Genomic DNA, 9,281 nt, shown 5'->3' on the forward strand with positions numbered 1-9,281 from the left:
ATCTCTATCCCTGCCATTGGAGCAAACAACTTTGAGCTTAAGCCTCAATTAGTTTCTCTAATGCAACAGAATTGCAAGTTCCATGGACTTCCATTGGAAGATCCTCATCAGTTTTTAGCTGAATTCTTGCAAATCTGTGACAGTGTCAAGACTAATGGGGTTGACCCTGAGGTCTACAGACTAATGCTATTCCCTTTTGCTGTAAGAGACAGAGCTAGGACATGGTTGGACTCTCAACCTAAAGAAAGCCTGGACTCTTGGGAAAAGCTAGTCAATGCCTTCTTGGCAAAGTTCTTTCCACCTCAAAAATTGAGTAAGCTTAGAGTGGAAGTCCAAACCTTCAGACAGAAGGATGGAGAATCCCTCTATGAAGCTTGGGAAAGATACAAACAATTGATCAGAAAATGTCCTTCTGACATGCTTTCTGAATGGAGCATCATAGGTATTTTCTATGATGGTCTCTCTGAACTATCCAAGATGTCTTTGGATAGCTCTGCTGGAGGATCTCTTCATTTGAAGAAGACGCCTGCAGAAGCTCAAGAGCTCATTGAAATGGTTGCAAATAACCAATTCATGTACACTTCTGAAAGGAATCCTGTGAACAATGGGACAAATCAGAAGAAAGGAGTTCTTGAGATTGATACTCTGAATGCCATATTGGCTCAGAACAAAATATTGACTCAACAAGTCAATTTGATTTCTCAAAGTCTGTCTGAAATGCAAAATGCACCAAGCAGTACTAAGGATGCTTCATCTGAAGAAGAAGCTTATGATCCTGAGAACCCTTCAATGGAAGAGGTGAATTACATGGGAGAACCCTATGGAAACACCTATAATTCTTCATGGAGAAATCATCCAAATTTCTCATGGAAGAATCAAGAGAGACCTCAACAAGGTTTCAACAACAATAATGGTGGAAGAAACAGGTTTAGCAATGGCAAGCCTTTTCCATCATCTTCTCAGCAACAGATAGAGAATTCTAAGCAGAACCCCTCTGACTTAGCAACCATGGTCTCTGATCTAATCAAAACCACTCAAAGTTTCATGACTGAAACAAGGTCCTCCATTAGAAATTTGGAGGCACAAGTGGGACAGCTGAGCAAGAAAATTACTGAACTCCCTCCTAGTACTCTCCCAAGCAATACAGAAGAAAATCCAAAAGGAGAGTGCAAGGCCATCAACATGGCCGAATTTGGAGAGGAAGGAGAGACAGTGAACGTCACTGAGGAAGGCCTCAGTGGGCGTGCACTGACCTCCACTGAGTTCCCTAATGAGGAACCATGGGAATCTGAGGCTCAAAATGAGACCATAGAGATTCCATTAGATTTACTTCTGCCATTCATGAGCTCTGATGAGTATTCTTCCTTTGAAGAGGATGAGTATGTCACTGAAGAGCAAGTTGTTAAATACCTTGGAGCAATCATGAAGCTAAATGACAAGTTATTTGGAAATGAGACTTGGGAGGATGAACCTCCTTTGCTCACCAAAGAACTGGATGACTTGTCTAGGCAGAAATTACCTCAAAAGAGACAAGACCCTGGGAAGTTTTCAATACCATGTACCATAGGCACCATGACCTTCAAGAAGGCTCTGTGTGACTTAGGGTCAAGTGTAAACCTTATGCCTCTCTCTGTAATGGAGAAGCTAGGGATCTTTGAGGTACAAGCTGCAAGAATCTCACTAGAGATGGCAGACAATTCAAAGAAACAAGCTTATGGACTTGTAGAGGATGTTCTGGTGAAGATTGAAGACCATTACATCCCTGCTGATTTCATAGTCCTAGAGACTGGGAAGTGCATGGATGAATCTATCATCCTTGGCAGACCCTTCCTAGCTACAGCAAAGGCTGTGATTGATGTTGATGGAGGTGAACTGATCATTCAAGTGAATGAAGAATCCTTTGTGTTTAAGGCTCAAGGATATCCCTCTGTCACCATGGAGAAGAAGCATGAAGAGCTTCTCTCAAATCAGAGACAAACAGAGCCCCCACAGTCAAACTCTAAGTTTGGTGTTGGGAGGCCACAACCAAACTCTAAGTTTGGTGTTGAACCCCCACATTCAAACTCTAAGTTTGGTGTTGGGAGGTTCCAACATTGCTCTGAGCATTTGTGAGGGTCCATGAGAGCCCTCTGTCAAGCTACTGACATTAAAGAAGCGCTTGTTGGGAGGCAACCCAATGTTATATTTTATCTATTTTCCTTTGTTATTTTACATCTTTTGTAGGTTGATGATCATGAGAAGTCACAAAATCAATTGAAAAAGCAAAAACAGAATGAAAAACAGGAAGAAAAATAGCACACCCTGGAGGAAGAACCTACTGGCGTTTAAACGCCAGTAAGGCTAGCAGGTGGGCGTTTAACGCCCAGTCTGGCACCATTCTGGGCGTTTAACGCCAGAAAGGGGCACCAGACTGGCGTTAAACGCCAGGAAAGGGCAAGAACCTGGCGTTAAACGCCAGAAAGGGGCACCAGCCCGGCGTTTAACGCCAGAATTGGCTCAAAACGTGATTTTGCATGCCATTTGGTGCAGGGATGACTTTTCCTTGACACCTCAGGATCTGTGGACCCCACAGGATTCCCACCAACCCCACCACTCTCTCTCTTCTTCACCCATTCACCAATCACCTCAACACCTCTTCCCCAAAACCCTTCACCTATCAAATCCCATCTTTCTCTTCACCACTCACATCCATCCTTCATAAAACCCCACCTACCTCACCCTTCAAATTCAAACCACTTTCCCTCCCAAACCCACCTATACACAACCTAAACACCACTTCTCCCCCTCTTTGGGCGAACACAAAGCCATTCACTTTTTCCTCATTTCTTCTTCTTCTACTCTCTTCTTTCTTCTTTTGCTCGAGGACGAGCAAACCTTTTAAGTTTGGTGTGATAAAAGCGTTGCTTTTCATTTTTCCATAACCTTTTATGGCATCCAAGGCCGGAGAAACCTCTAGAAAGAGGAAAGGGAAGGCAAAAGCTTCCACCTCCGAGTCATGGGAGATGGAGAGATTCATCTCAAGGGTGCATCAAGACCACTTCTATGAAGTTGTGGCCTTGAAGAAGGTGATCCTCGAGGTCCCTTTTTCACTCAAAAAGAGTGAATATCCGGAGATCCGACATGAGATCCGAAGAAGAGGTTGGGAAGTTCTCACCAACCCCATTCAACAAGTCGGAATCTTAATGGTTCAAGAGTTCTATGCCAATGCATGGATCACCAAGAACCATGATCAAAGCGTGAACCCGGATCCAAAGAATTGGCTTACTATGGTTAGGGGGAAATACTTAGATTTTAGTCCGGAAAATGTGAGGTTGGCATTCAACTTGCCTATGATGCAAGGAGATGAACATCCTTACACTAGAAGGGTCAACTTTGATCAAAGGTTGGACCAAGTCCTCACTGACATTTGTGAAGAGGGCGCCCAATGGAAGAGAGATTCAAGAGGGAAGCCGGTTCAATTAAGAAGGCATGACCTCAAGCCTGTGGCTAGAGGATGGTTGGAATTTATCCAACGCTCAATCATTCCCACTAGCAACCGGTCCGAAGTTACTCTAGACCGAGCCATCATGATCCATAGCATCATGATTGGAGAAGAAGTGGAAGTTCATGAGGTTATAGCCCAAGAACTTTATAAGGTGGCGGACAAGTCCTCTACCTTAGCAAGGTTAGCCTTTCCTCACCTCATTTGTCACCTCTGTTATTCAGTAGGAGTTGACATAGAGGGAGACATCCCCATTGATGAGGACAAGCCCATTACTAAGAAAAGGATGGAGCAAACAAGAGATCCCACTCATCATGAAATCCCTGAGATACCTCAAGGGATGCACTTTCCTCCACAAAATTATTGGGAGCAAATCAACACCTCCCTAGGAGAATTGAGTTCCAACATGGGACAACTAAGGGTGGAGCACCAAGAACATTCCATCCTCCTCCATGAAATTAGAGAAAATCAAAGAATCATGAGAGAGGAGCAACAAAGACAAGGAAGAGACATTGAGGAGCTCAAGCACTCCATAAGATCTTCAAGAGGAAGAACAAGCCGCCATCACTAAGGTGGACCCGTTCTTTAATCTCCTTGTTCTTTACTTTCTTGTTTTTCGAATTTTAGTGCTTATGTTATCTATGTTTGTGTCTTATGATCATTAGTGTCTTAGTGTCTATGCCTTAAAGCTATGAATGTCCTATGAATCCATCACCTCTCTTAAATGAAAAATGTCCTTAAATTGAAAAAAGAGAAGAATTGCATGAATTTTAAATTTTATAACAGATTAATTATTTTGATGTGGTGGCAATACTTTTGTTTTCTGAATGTATGCTTAAACAGTGCATATGTCTTTTGAATTTGTGGTTCATGATTGGTTGGATCTTAAAAGAATGATGAAAAAGGAGACATGTTACTGAGGATCTGAAAAATCATAAAAATGATTCTTGAAGTAAGAAAAAGCAGTGAATACAAAAAAAAAGAAAAGAAACGAAAAAAAAAACCAAAAAGGGGAGAAAAAGAAAAAGAAAGGAAAAGAAAGAAATAAAGTTGTGATCCAAGGCAAAAAGAGTGTGCTTAAGAACCCTGGACACCTCTAATTGGGGACTCTAGCAAAGCTGAGTCACAATCTGAAAAGGTTCACCCAATTATGTGTCTGTGGCATGTATGTATCCGGTGGTAATACTGGAAGACAGAGTGCTTTGGGCCACGGCCAAGACTTAATAAGTAGCTGTGTTCAAGAATCATCATACTTAACTAGGAGAATCAATGACACTATCTGGATTCTGAGTTCCTAAAGAAGCCAATCATTCTGAATTTCAAAGGATAGAGTGAGATGCCGAAACTATTCAGAGGCAAAAAGCTAAAAGCCCCGCTCATCTAATTGATACTAATCTTCATAGATGTTTTTGAAATTCATTGCATATTCTCTTCTTTTTATCTTATTTGATTTTCAGTTGCTTGGGGACAAGCAACAATTTAAGTTTGGTGTTGTGATGAGCGGATAATTTGTACGCTTTTTGGCATTGTTTTTAGTATGTTTTTAGTAGTTTTAGTTAGTTTTCAGTATACTTTTTATTAGTTTTTAGTTAAAATTCACTTTTCTGGACTTCACTATGAGTTTGTGTGTTTTTCTGTGATTTCAGGTATTTTCTTGCTGAAATTGAGGGACTTGAGCAAAAATCTGATTCAGAGACTAAAAAGGACTGCAGATGCTGTTGGATTCTGACCTCCCTGCACTCGAAGTGGATTTTCTGGAGCTACAGAAGCCCAATTGGCGCGCTCTCAACGGCTTTGGAAAGTAGACATCCTGGGCTTTCCAGCAATATATGATAGTCCATACTTTGCCCAATATTTGATGGCCCAAACCGGTGTTCAAAGTCACCTTCAGAATTCCCAGCGTTAAACGCCGGAACTGGCACCAAAATGGGAGTTAAACGCCCAAACTGGCATAAAAGCTGGCGTTTAACTCCAAGAAGAGTCTCTACAAGTGGGCCTGGAAGTGGATTTTTATGTCATTTACTCATCTTTGTAATCCTTAGGCTACTAATTCCCTATAAGTAGGACCTTTTACTATTGTATTTTAATCTTTTGATCACTTTAGATCTCTAGATCATCTTCGGACATCTAGTTCTTAGATCATTTGGAGGCTGGCCTCACGGCCATGCCTAAACCTTGTTCTTATGTATTTTCAACGGTGGAGTTTCTACACACCATAGATTAAGGTGTGGAGCTCTGCTGTACCTCGAGTATTAATGCAATTACTATTGTTCTTCCATTCAATTCTGCTTGTTCTTGTTCCAAGATATCACTTGTTCTTCAACTTGATGAATGTGATGATCCGTGACACTCATCATCATTCTCACCTATGAACGTGTGACTGACAACCACCTCCGTTCTACCTTAGATTGGGTGAATATCTCTTGGATTCCTGATACACGATGCATGGTTGATCGCCTGACAACCGAGCGCTCGCCTGACAAACGAGCCAGCCATTCTGTGAGATCAGAGTCTTCGTGGTATAGGCAAGAACTGATGGCGGCATTCAAGAGAATCCGGAAGGTCTAACCTTGTCTGTGGTATTCTGAGTAGGATTCAATGATTGAATGACTGTGACGTGCTTCAAACTCCTGAGGGCGGGGCGTTAGTGACAGACGCAAAAGAATCACTGGATTCTATTCCGGCCTGATCGAGAACCGACAGATGGATAGCCGTGCCGTGACAGGGTGCGTTGAACATTTCCACTGAGAGGATGGGAGGTAGCCACTGACAACGGTGAAACCCTTGCATAAGCTTGCCATGGAAAGGAGTAAGAAGGATTGGATGAAGACAGTAGGAAAGCAGAGAGACGGAAGGGAAAGCATCTTCATACAATTATCTGAAGTTCTCACCAATGATATACATAAGTATCTCTATCTTTATCTTTATGTTTCATTCATCATCTATACCCATTTGAGTCTGCCTGACTAAGATTTACAAGGTGACCATAGCTTGCTTCATACCAACAATCTCCGTGGGATCGACCCTTACTCGCGTAAGGTTTATTACTTGGACGACCCAGTGCACTTGCTGGTTAGTTGTGCGAAGTTGTAGTGATCACAATTTCGCGCACCAATGGGCAAGGAATAATCCCTGGACATGATGATCCAGTGGTAATAACTATGTTCCTAGCCAATGCCCATCTCCATAGAACCCTAGTAGACCAAGGAAGCTCAGCGGACATCCTTTTCAAGCCCGCTTTTGACAAACTAGGGTTGGATGAGAAAGAATTAAGAGCCTACCCCGACACCCTATACGGATTAGGGGACACGCCAATAAAACCACTAGGATTTTTGCCCCTTCACACCACTTTTGGAAAAGGGGAAAAATCAAAGACTCTGAGTATAGACTTCATAGTCATTGATGTGGGGTCAGCATATAATGCTTTAATCGGCAGAGCTACCCTCAATCGACTCGGAGCAGTGGTATTCACTTCCCACCTCTGCATGAAATTCCCGACCTCAGCGGGAATAGCTACGGTAAAAGGAGACCAGAAATTGGCGAGAAAATGCTACAATGAAAGCCTAAATCTGAGAGGAAAGGGTAGAGAAGTTCATACGATAGAGCTCGGTGGCGCAAGGGCCAGAGAAGAGCTGCGACCACAACCGGGAGGAAAAACCGAGGAGATACAGGTCGGTAAAGAGGAAGGGAAAAATACTCATATAGGAGCCAACCTAGGGGAAACCCTAAAACAAGGATTGACTAAGCTCCTAAGAGATAACTCTGACCTCTTTGCCTGGAAGGCCTCAGACATGCCTGGGATAGACCCCGAGCTCATGTCCCACAAACTCTCAGTTTATCCGGGATCCCGACCTGTACAGCAAAGAAGACGCAAGCTCGGCCCAGAACGAGCCCTAATAGTAGAAGACAAACAAGAAGTACTTGAAGTAGTCGGTTTAAACCTCGGATGGATGAACCCCTTAGTCGAATACATGAAATTCGACATCCTCCCTAAAGAGGAGAAAGAGGCTAAAAAGATCCGAAGGGAAGCATAACACTACACCTTGGTGAGAAATATTCTCTACAGAAGGGGGATATCAACACCACTATTAAAGTGCGTACCGACCTCGAGAACTGCCGAGGTGTTGGAGGAAGTGCATAGTGAAATCTGCGGAAACCATCTCGGAACAAGGTCACTAGCCAGGAAAGTAATCCGAGCTGGATTCTATTGGCCGACCTTGCAGAAAGATGCCACAGAATTCGTGAAAAAGTGTCAACCATGCCAGATGCATGCAAATTTCCACGTGGCTCCACTAGAAGAGCTTATCAGTATCACTTCTCCATGGCCTTTTGCAAAATGGGGAATGGATTTGTTAGGTCCTTTTCCCCAAGCGCCAGGACAAGTCAAATGCCTTATCGTGGGAATAGACTATTTCACGAAGTGGATAGAAGCAGAACCATTGGCCACCATCACCGCTCAAAGAAGTCGGAGGTTCCTCTACAAAAATATCATCACAAGATATGGGATACCTTATTCCATCACTACGGATAATGGAACCCAATTTACCGATGCTACCTTCAGAAGCTTGGTAGCCAGTATGAAAATCAAACATCAGTTCACCTCGGTGGAGCACCCACAAGCCAATGGGCAAGCCGAGGCAGCAAACAAAGTCATACTGGCAGGGCTAAAGAAGAGATTACAGGAAGCAAAAGGAGCTTGGGCTGAAGAGCTCCCTCAAGTGCTATGGGCTTACAGGACAACGCCCCAATCCGCCACTGGAGAAACACCCTTCCGGCTAGTCTATGGTGTAGAGGCAATGATACCAATAGAAATCAATGAACAAAGCCCAAGGGTAATTCTCCATGACGAGATCGGAAACATACAGGGGCACAAAGAGGAGCTCGACTTGCTCCCCGAAGTCCGAGAAGATGCCCAGATAAAAGAAGTAGCATTGAAGCAAAGGATGACTACAAGGTACAACAAAAAAGTCATTCGAAGAACATTTGCTCCGGATGACTTGGTCTTAATCAGAAACGACATCGGAGTCAACAAATCAGGAGAAGGAAAGCTCGCCGCAAATTGGAAGGGACCATACAAAGTCAATGAAGTTTTAGGAAAAGGTTATTATAGAATAACCGACCTGAACGGCACTGAATTCCCAAGGTCGTGGCATGCTTGTAATATGAAAAGGTACTACAGTTAAAAGCGAACTCTACTCCCTGATGTACTCTTTTCCCAACTTCATGATTTTTTCCCAAAAGGGTTTTTTCTGGAGAAGGGTTTTTAACGAGGCATCATAGTAGAGGCTAAGGGAAAATAGGCTATTAAAACCCTTAGTAGCAAGAAGGTACCTCCCCAATTAATAAAGATCCTTTTCATCTACAATATCTCTTATAAAATCCTTTTTATTTTTTAAGTCTTTCTACGAAACGCGCCGACTTAAGCTCGACAAAACGTGAAAATCCCATGAACCGACCTACATGGTCGTCAGGATAAAACGACGAGGTACAAGTCGGTGTAAAGAGGTTATATGAGTTGATCGTAAAAAACTTGGGAACAATCCGACTCATAAGTCGGAATGAGAACCCGAGTAGAAAAGCTTGGAAATACTTCGACCCGTAAATCGGAGCGAAGGACCGAGTAGAAGAAAAACGCATCGCAAAAATAACCTAAGTCATAAGAACTCGCTAAAACAAAGTTGAGTATAGGGGATAACGAAAAGAGATTGGAAAACCTAGGAAAAAGTTTAAAGGCTGTCCCAAAAGTCCTTAAACAAAAAGCTCAGAAAAATAAACAAGCCAAAAGGAAAGGTTTTCAAGA

At 42.9% G+C, this 9,281-nt stretch overlaps 1 non-coding gene across 1 annotated transcript; it reads right to left on the reverse strand.

Annotated features, from left to right (window-relative positions):
• Positions 1-315: 315 nt before the first annotated feature.
• LOC130972584 (small nucleolar RNA R71) lies at positions 316-423 on the reverse strand. The gene has a single exon (XR_009083744.1). It is a non-coding gene; the product is annotated as a small nucleolar RNA R71 (small nucleolar RNA).
• Positions 424-9,281: the final 8,858 nt, after the last annotated feature.

Source organism: Arachis stenosperma, chromosome 3, assembly GCF_014773155.1.
Source record: "Arachis stenosperma cultivar V10309 chromosome 3, arast.V10309.gnm1.PFL2, whole genome shotgun sequence".
NCBI classification, from domain to species: domain Eukaryota; kingdom Viridiplantae; phylum Streptophyta; class Magnoliopsida; order Fabales; family Fabaceae; genus Arachis; species Arachis stenosperma.